Here is a 10,663-nt window from a genome sequence, read left to right as displayed (position 1 = left end):
TTGCCGTCAGAAAGTACATATAAATGGGGTTAGGATAACTCACTTGGGGTCAGGGAGTACTTATAAAGGGGCTATGGTAACTCACTTGGGGTCAGGGTGTACTACTATGGGTGTGGGGTAACTCACTTGCGGTCAGAGAGTACATATAAAGGGGCTATGATAACTCACTTGGGGTCAGGGAGTACTTATAAAGGTGATATGGTATCTCACTTGGGGTCTGGAAGTACTTCTATGGGACTAGGGTAACTCAATTGCCGTCAGAGAGTACATATAAATGGGGTTAGGATAACTCACTTGGGGTCAGGGAGTACTTATAAAGGGGGTATGGTAACTCACTTGGGGTCAGGGTGTACTACTATGGGACTAGGGAAACTCACTTGCGGTCAGAGAGTACATATAAAGGGGCTAGGATAACTCACTTGGGGTCAGGGAGTACTTATATGGGACTAGGGTAACTCACTTGCGGTCAGGGAGTACTTATAAAGGGGCTAGGGTAAATCTCTTTGGGTTATGGAGTACTTATTTGGGACTAGACTAACTCACTTGGTGTCTGGGAGCACTTATATGGGACCAGGGTAACTCACTTGGGGCCAGGGTGTACTTATAAAGGAGCTAGGGTAACTCACTTGGGGTCAGGGAGTACTTATAAAGGTGATATGGTAACTCACTTGGGGTCAGGGAGTACTTATACAGGGGCTAGAGTAACTCACTTGGGGTCAGGGAGTACTACTGTGGGACTAGGGTAACTCACTTGCCGTCAGAAAGTACATATAAATGGGGTTAGGATAACTCACTTGGGGTCAGGGAGTACTTATAAAGGGGCTATGGTAACTCACTTGGGGTCAGGGTGTACTACTATGGGTGTGGGGTAACTCACTTGCGGTCAGAGAGTACATATAAAGGGGCTATGATAACTCAATTGGGGTCAGGGAGTACTTATAAAGGTGATATGGTATCTCACTTGGGGTCTGGAAGTACTTCTATGGGACTAGGGTAACTCAATTGCCGTCAGAGAGTACATATAAATGGGGTTAGGATAACTCACTTGGGGTCAGGGAGTACTTATAAAGGGGGTATGGTAACTCACTTGGGGTCAGGGTGTACTACTATGGGACTAGGGAAACTCACTTGCGGTCAGAGAGTACATATAAAGGGGCTAGGATAACTCACTTGGGGTCAGGGAGTACTTATATGGGACTAGGGTAACTCACTTGCGGTCAGGGAGTACTTATAAAGGGGCTAGGGTAAATCTCTTTGGGTTATGGAGTACTTATTTGGGACTAGACTAACTCACTTGGTGTCTGGGAGCACTTATATGGGACCAGGGTAACTCACTTGGGGCCAGGGTGTACTTATAAAGGAGCTAAGGTAACTCACTTGGGGTCAGGGAGTAGTTATAAGGGACTAGGGTAACTCACTTGGGGTAAGGAGTACTCATATAGGGGTTAGAGTAACTCGCTTGGGGTCAGGGAGTACTTCTATGGGATTAGGGTAACTCACTTGGGGTCAAGGAGTACATATAAAGGGGCTAGGATGACTCACTTGGGGTCAGGGAGTACTTATAAAGGGGCTAGGGTAACTCACTTGGGGTAAGGAGTATTTATATAGGACTAGGGTAACTCACTTGCGGTCAGAGAGAACATATATAGGGATAGGATAACTCACTTGCGGTCAGAGAGTACATATAAAGGGGCTAGAATAACTCACTTGTTGTCAGGGAGTACTTATATGGGACCAGGGTAACTCACTTAGTGTTAGGGAGTACTTATATAGGGGCTAGGGTAACTCACTTGGGGTCAGGGAGTATTTCTATGTGACTAGGGTAACTCACTTGGGGTCTGGGAGTACTTATATGGGACTAGGGTAACTCTCTTGAGGTCAGGGAGTACTTATAAAGGGGTTAGAGTAACTCACTTGGGGTCAGGGAGTAGTTATAAGGGACTAGGGTAACTCACTTGGGGTCTGGGAGTACATATAAAGGGGCTAGGATAACTCATTTGGGGTCAGGGAGTACTTATATAGGGGTTAGAGTAACTCACTTGGGGTCAGGGAGTACTTCTATGGTACTAGGGTAACACACTTGGGGTTTGGGAGTACTTATATGGGACTAGGGTAACTCACTTGGGGTCAGGGAGTACTTATAAAGGGGCTAGGGTAACTCTCTTTTGGTCAAGGAGTATTTATACGGGACTACGGTAACTCACTTGGTGTCTTTGAGTACATATATGGGACCAGGGTAACTCATTTGGGGCCAGGGTGTACTTATTAAAGGGCTAGGGTAACTCACTTGGGGTCAGGGAGTACTTATAAGGGACTAGGGTAACTCACTTGTGGTCTGGGAGTACATATAAACGGCTAGAATAACTCACTTGTTGTCAGGGAGTACTTATATGGGACTAGGGTAACTCACTTAGGGTTAGGGAGTACTTATATAGGGGCTAGGGTAACTCACTTGGGGTCAGGGAGTATTTCTATGTGACTAGGGTAACTCACTTGGGGTCTGGGAGTACTTATATGGGACTAGGGTAACTCTCTTGAGGTCAGGGAGTACTCATAAAGGGGTTAGAGTAACTCACTTGGGGTCAGGGAGTACATATAAGGGACTAGGGTAACTCACTTGTGGTCTGGGAGTACATATAAAGGGGGTAGGATAACTCACTTGCGGTCAGAGAATACTTATAAATGGGCTATGGTAACTCACTTGGGGTAAGGAGTACCTCTATGGGACTAGGGTAACTCACTTGGGGTAAGGAGTACTTATATAGGACTAGGGTAACTCACTTGCGGTCAGAGAGAACATATATAGGGATAGGATAACTCACTTGCGGTCAGAGAGTACATATAAAGGGGCAAGGATATCTCATTTGGGGTCAGGGAGTACTTATATAGGGGTTAGAGTAACTCACTTGGGGTCAGGGAGTACTTCTATGTGACTAGGGTAACTCACTTGGGGTCTGGGAGTACTTATATGGGACTAGGGTAACTCTCTTGAGGTCATGGAGTACATATAAAGGGGTTAGAGTAACTCACTTGGGGTCAGGGAGTTGTTATAAGGGACTAGGGTAACTCACTTGGGGTCAGGGAGTACTTATAAAGGTGATATGGTATCTCACTTGGGGTCTGGAAGTACTTCTATGGGACTAGGGTAACTCAATTGCGGTCAGAGAGTACATATAAAAGGGCCAGGATAACTCACATGGGGTCAGGGAGTACTTATAAAGGGGCTAGGGTAACTCACTTGGGGTCAGGGAGTACTTATATGGGACTAGGGTAACTCACTTGGTGTCTGGGAGCACTTATATGGGACCAGGGTAACTCACTTGGTGTCTGGGAGCACTTATATGGGACCAGGGTAACTCACTTGGGGCCAGGGTGTACTTATAAAGGGGTTAGGGTAACACACTTGGTGTCTAGGAGCACTTATATGGGACCAGGGTAACTCACTTGGGGCCAGGGTGTACTTATAAAGGGGTTAGGGTAACTCACTTGGGGTCAGGGAGTAGTTATAAGGGACTAGGGTAACTCACTTGGGGTCTGGGAGTACATATAAAGGGGCTAGGATAACTCACTTAGGGTCAGGGAGTACTTATAAAGGTGATATGGTATCTCACTTGGGGTCTGGAAGTACTTCTATGGGACTACGGTAACTCACTTGCCGTCAGAGAGTACATATAAATGGGGTTAGGATAACTCACTTGGGGTCAGGGAGTACTTATAAAGGGGTTAGGGTAACTCACTTGGGGTCAGGGAGTAGTTATAAGGGACTAGGGTAACTCACTTGGGGTCTGGGAGTACATATAAAGGGGCTAGGATAACTCACTTGGGGTCAGGGTGTACTTCTATGGGACTAGGGTAACTCACTTGCGGTCAGGGACTACATATAAAGGGGCCAGGATAACTCACTTGGGGTCAGGCAGTACTTATAAAGGTGATATGGTATCTCACTTGGAGTCTGGAAGTACTTCTATGGGACTAGGGTAACTCACTTGCGGTCAGAGGGTACATATAAAAGGGTCAGGATAACTCACTTGGGTACAGGGAGTACTTCTATGTGAGAAGGGTAACTCACTTGCGGGCAGAGAGTACATATAAAGGGGCAAGGATAACTCATTTGGGGTCAGGAAGTACTTATATAGGGGCTAGAGTAACTCACTTGGGGTCAGGTAGTACTTCTATGGTACTAGAGTCACTCACTTGGGGTTTGGGAGTACTTATATGGGACAAGGGTAACTCACTTGGGGTCAGGGAGTACTTATAAAGGAGCTAGGGTAACTCACTTTTGGTCAAGGAGTACATATACGGGACTATGGTAACTCACTTGGTGTCTTTGAGTACATATATGGGACCAGGGTAACTCACTTGGGGCCAGGGTGTACCTATTAAGGGGCTAGGGTAACTCACTTGGGGTCAGGGAGTACTTATAAGGGACTAGGGTAACTCAGTTGTGGTCTGGGAGTACATATAAAGGGGCTAGGATAACTCATTTGCGGTCAGAGAGTACTTATAAAGGGGCTATGGTAACTCACTTGGGGTAAGGAGTACTTATATAGGGGTTAGAGTAACTCACTTGGAGTCAGGGAGTACTTCTATGGGATTAGGGTAACTCACTTGGGGTCAAGGAGTACATATAAAGGGGCTAGGATGACTCACTTGGGGTCAGGGAGTACTTATAAAGGGGCTATGGTAACTCACTTGGGGTAAGGAGTATTTATATAGGACTAGGGTAACTCACTTGCGGTCAGAGAGTACATATAAAGGGGCTAGAATAACTCACTTGTTGTCAGGGAGTACTTATATGGGACCAGGGTAATTCACTTAGTGTTAGGGAGTACTTATATAGGGGCTAGGGTAACTCACTTGGGGTCAGGGAGTATTTCTATGTGACTACGGTAACTCACTTGGGGTCTGGGAGTACTTATATGGGACTAGGGTAACTCTATGAGGTCAGGGAGTACTTATAAAGGGGTTAGAGTAACTCACTTGGGGTCAGAGAGTACATATAAAGGGGCTAGGATAACTCACTTGGGGTTAGGGAGTACTTATATAGGGGTTAGAGTAACTCACTTGGGGTCAGGGAGTACTTCTATGTGACTAGGGTAACTCACTTGGGGTCAGAGAGAACATATATAGGGATAGGATAACTCACTTGCGGTCAGAGAGTACATATAAAGGGGCAAGGATATCTCATTTGGGGTCAGGGAGTACTTATATAGGGGTTAGAGTAACTCACTTGGGGTCAGGGAGTACTTCTATGTGACTAGGGTAACTCACTTGGGGTCTGGGAGTACTTATATGGGTCTAGGGTAACTCTCTTGAGGTCATGGAGTACATATAAAGGGGTTAGAGTAACTCACTTGGGGTCAGGGAGTTGTTATAAGGGACTAGGGTAACTCACTTGGGGTCAGGGAGTACTTATAAAGGTGATATGGTATCTCACTTGGGGTCTGGAAGTACTTCTATGGGACTAGGGTAACTCAATTGCGGTCAGAGAGTACATATAAAAGGGCCAGGATAACTCACATGGGGTCAGGGAGTACTTATAAAGGGGCTAGGGTAACTCACTTGGGGTCAGGGAGTACTTATATGGGACTAGGGTAACTCACTTGAGGTCAGGGAGTACTTATAAAGGGGTTAGAGTAACTCACTTTGGGTCAGGGAGTAGTTATAAGGGACTAGGGTAACTCACTTGGGGTCTGGGAGTACATATAAAGGGGCTAGGATAACTTACTTGGGGTCAGGGAGTACTTCTATGTGAGAAGGGTAACTCACTTGCGGTCAGAGAGTACATATAAAAGGGTCAGGATAACTCACTTGGGTACAGGGAGTACTTCTATGTCAGAAGGGTAACTCACTTGCGGGCAGAGAGTACATATAAAGGGGCAAGGATAACTCACTTGGGGTCAGGCAGTACTTATAAAGGTGATATGGTATCTCACTTGGGGTCTGGAAGTACTTCTATGGGACTAGGGTAACTCTCTTGAGGTCAGGGAGTACTTATAAAGGGGTTAGAGTAACTCACTTTGGGTCAGGGAGTAGTTATAAGGGACTAGGGTAACTCACTTGGGGTCTGGGAGTACATATAAAGGGGCTAGGATAAGTTACTTGGGGTCAGGGAGTACTTCTATGTGAGAAGGGTAACTCACTTGCGGTCAGAGAGTACATTTAAAGGGGCTAGAATAACTCACTTGTTGTCAGGGAGTACTTATATGGGACCAGGGTAACTCACTTAGTGTTAGGGAGTACTTATATAGGGGCTAGGGTAACTCACTTGGGGTCAGGGAGTATTTCTATGTGACTAGGGTAACTCACTTGGGGTCTGGGAGCACTTATATGGGACCAGGGTAACTCACTTGGGGCCAGAGTGTACTAATAAAGGGGTTAGGGTAACTCACTTGGTGTCTGGGAGCACTTATATGGGACCAGGGTAACTCACTTGGGGCCAGGGTGTACTTATAAAGGGGTTAGGGTAACTCACTTGGGGTCAGGGAGTAGTTATAAGGGACTAGGGTAACTCACTTGGGGTCTGGGAGTACATATAAAGGGGCTAGGATAACTCACTTGGGGTCAGGGTGTACTTCTATGGGACTAGGGTAACTCACTTGCGGTCAGAGACTACATATAATGGGGCCAGGATAACTCACTTAGGGTCAGGGAGTACTTATAAAGGTGATATGGTATCTCACTTGGGGTCTGGAAGTACTTCTATGGGACTACGGTAACTCACTTGCCGTCAGAGAGTACATATAAATGGGGTTAGGATAACTCACTTGGGGTCAGGGAGTACTTATAAAGGGGGTATGGTAACTCTCTGGGGGTCAGGGTGTACTACTATGGGACTAGGGAAACTCACTTGCGGTCAGAGAGTACATATAAAGGGGCTAGGATAACTCACTTGGGGTCAGGGAGTACTTATATGGGACTAGGGTAACTCACTTGCGGTCAGGGAGTACTTATAAAGGGGCTAGGGTAAATCTCTTTGGGTTATGGAGTACTTATTTGGGACTAGGCTAACTCACTTGGTGTCTGGGAGCACTTATATGGGACCAGGGTAACTCACTTGGGTCCAGGGTGTACTTATAAAGGAGCTAGGGTAACTCACTTGGGGTCAGGGAGTAGTTATAAGGGACTAGGGTAACTCACTTGGGGTCTGGGAGTACATATAAAGGGGCTAGGATAACTCACTTGGGGTCAGGGTGTACTTCTATGGGACTAGGGTAACTCACTTGCGGTCAGGGACTACATATAAAGGGGCCAGGATAACTCACTTGGGGTCAGGCAGTACTTATAAAGGTGATATGGTATCTCACTTGGAGTCTGGAAGTACTTCTATGGGACTAGGGTAACTCACTTGCCGTCAGAGAGTACATATAAATGGGGTTAGGATAACTCACTTGGGGTCAGGGAGTACTTATAAAGGGGGTATGGTAACTCACTTGGGGTCAGGGTGTACTACTATGGGACTGGGGTAACTCACTTGTGGTCAGAGAGTACATATAAAGGGGCTAGGATAACTCAATTGGGGTCAGGGAGTAGTTATAAGGGACTAGGGTAACTCACTTGCGGTCAGGGACTACATATAAAGGGGCCAGGATAACTCACTTGGGATCAGGGGGTACTTATAAAGGGGCTAGGGTAACTCACTTGGGGTCAGGGAGTACTTATAAAGGGGTTAGGGTAACTCACTTGGGGTCAGGGAGTAGTTATAAGGGACTAGGGTAACTCACTTGGTGTCTGGGAGTACATATAAAGGGGCTAGGATAACTCACTTGGGGTCAGGGTGTGCTTCTATGGAAATAGGGTAACTCACTTGCGGTCAAAGAGTACATATAAAGGGGCTAGGATAACTCACTTGGGGTCAGGGAGTACTTATAAAGGTGATATGGTAACTCACTTGGGGTCAGAGAGTACTAATAAAGGGGCTATGGTAACTCACTTGGGGTTCCGGGAGTACTTATAAAGGGCTATGGTAACTCACTTGGGGTCAGGGAGTACTACTATGGGACTATGGTAACTGACTTGCCGTCAGAGAGTACATATAAATGGGGTTAGGATAACTCACTTGGGGTCAGGGAGTACTTATAAAGGGGGTATGGTAACTCACTTGGGGTCAGGGTGTACTAATATGGGACTGGGGTAACTCACTTGCGGTCAGAGAGTACATATAAAGGGGCTAGGATAACTCACTTGGGATCAGGGGGTACTTATAAAGGGGCTAGGGTAACTCACTTGGGGTCAGGGAGTACTTATAAAGGGGTTAGAATAACTCACTTGCGGTCAGGGAGTACTTATAAAGGTGATATGGTAACTCACTTGGGGTCAGGTAGTACTTCTGTGGGAATAGGGTAACTCACTTGCGGTCAAAGAGTACATATAAAGGGGCTAGGATAACTCACTTGGGGTCAGGGAGTACTTATAAAGGTGATATGGTAACTCACTTGGGGTCAGAGAGTACTAATAAAGGGGCTATGGTAACTCACTTGGGGTTCAGGGAGTACTTATAAAGGGCTATGGTAACTCACTTGGGGTCAGGGAGTACTACTATGGGACTAGGGTAACTCACTTGCCGTCAGAGAGTACATATAAATGGGGTTAGGATAACTCACTTGGGGTCAGGGAGTACTTATAAAGGGGGTATGGTAACTCACTTGGGGTCAGGGTGTACTACTATGGGACTGGGGTAACTCACTTGTGGTCAGAGAGTACATATAAAGGGGCTAGGATAACTCAATTGGGGTCAGGGAGTACTTATAAAGGTGATATTTTAACTCACTTGGGGTCAGGGAGTACTTATAAAGGGGCTAGGGTAACTCACTTGGGGTCAGGGAGTACTTATAAAGGGGCTATGGTAACTCACTTGGGGTCAGGGAGTACTTATATGGGACTACGGTAACTCACTTGCCGTCAGAGAGTACATATAAAGGGGCTAGGATAACTCACTTGGGGACAGGAATTTGTTATAAAGGGGCAATGGTAACTCACTTGGGGTCAGGGAGTACTTATATGGGACTAGGGTAACTCACTTGCGGTCAGGGAGTACTTATAAAGGGGATAGGGTAAATCTCTTTGGGTTATGGAGTACTTATTTGGGACTAGGCTATCTCACTTGGTGTCTGGGAGCACTTATATGGGACCAGTTTAACTCACTTGGGGCCAGGGTGTACTTATAAAGGAGCTAGGGTAACTCACTTGCGGTCAGGGAGTACTTATAAAGGGGTTATAATAACTCACTTGCGGTCAGGGAGTACTTATAAAGGTGATATGGTAACTCACTTGGGGTCAGGTAGTACTTCTATGGGAATAGGGTAACTCACTGGCGGTCAAAGAGTACATATAAAGGGGCTAGGATAACTCACTTGGGGTCAGGGAGTACTTATAAAGGTGATATGGTAACTCACTAGGGGTCAGAGAGTACTAATAAAGGGGCTATGGTAACTCACTTGGGGTTCAGGGAGTACTTATAAAGGGCTATGGTAACTCACTTGGGGTCAGGGAGTACTACAATGGGACTAGGGTAACTCACTTGCCGTCAGAGAGTACATATAAATGGGGTTAGGATAACTCACTTGGGGTCAGGGAGTACTTATAAAGGGGGTATGGTAACTCACTTGGGGTCAGGGTGTACTACTATGGGACTGGGGTAACTCACTTGTGGTCAGAGAGTACATATAAAGGGGCTAGGATAACTCAATTGGGGTCAGGGAGTACTTATAAAGGGGCTAGGGTAACTCACTTGGGGTCAGGGAGTACTTATAAAGGGGCTATGGTAACTCACTTGGGGTCAGGGAGTACTTATATGGGACTAGGGTAACTCACTTGCCGTCAGAGAGTACATATAAAGGGGCTAGAATAACTCACTTGTTGTCAGGGAGTACTTATATGGGACCAGGGTAACTCACTTAGGGTTAGGGAGTACTTATATAGGGGCTAGGGTAATTCACTTGGGGTCAGGTAGTATTTCTTTGTGACTAGGGTAACTCACTTGGGGTCTGGGAGTACTTATATGGGACTAGGGTAACTCTCTTGAAGTCAGGGAGTACTTATAAAGGGGTTAGAGTAACTCACTTGGGGTCAGGGAGTATTTATAAAGGGGCTAGGGTAACTCTCTTTTGGTCAAGGAGTATTTATACGGGACTACGGTAACTCACTTGGTGTCTTTGAGTACATATATGGGACCAGGGTAACTCACTTTGTGCCAGGGTGTACTTATTAAGGGGCTAGGGTAACTAACTTGGGGTCAGGGAGTACTTATAAGGGACTAGGGTAACTCACTTGTGGTCTTGGAGTACATATAAAGGGGCTAGGATAACTCACTTGCGGTCAGAGAGTACATATATAGGGGCTAGGATAACTCACTTGGGGTCAGGGAGTACTTATAAAGGGGCTAGGGTAACTCACTTTTGGTCAAGGAGTACATATACGGGATACGGTAACTCACTTGGTGCCTTTGAGTACATATATGGGACCAGGGTAACTCACTTGGGGCCAGGGTGTACCTATTAAGGGGCTAGGGTAACTCACTTGGGGTCAGGGAGTACATATAAAGGGGCTAGGATAACTCACTTGGGGACAGGAATTTGTTATAAAGGGGCAATGGTAACTCACTTGGGGTCAGGGAGTACTTATATGGGACTAGGGTAACTCACTTGCGGTCAGGGAGTACTTA

The sequence above is a fragment of the Prorops nasuta genome, unplaced genomic scaffold (genome assembly GCF_024137725.1).
Source record: "Prorops nasuta isolate Cenicafe-Biocafe unplaced genomic scaffold, Cenicafe_Pnas_1.2 PNAS00044, whole genome shotgun sequence".
Classification (NCBI taxonomy): Eukaryota; Metazoa; Arthropoda; class Insecta; order Hymenoptera; family Bethylidae; genus Prorops; species Prorops nasuta.
This window is presented reverse-complemented; position numbering follows the sequence as displayed.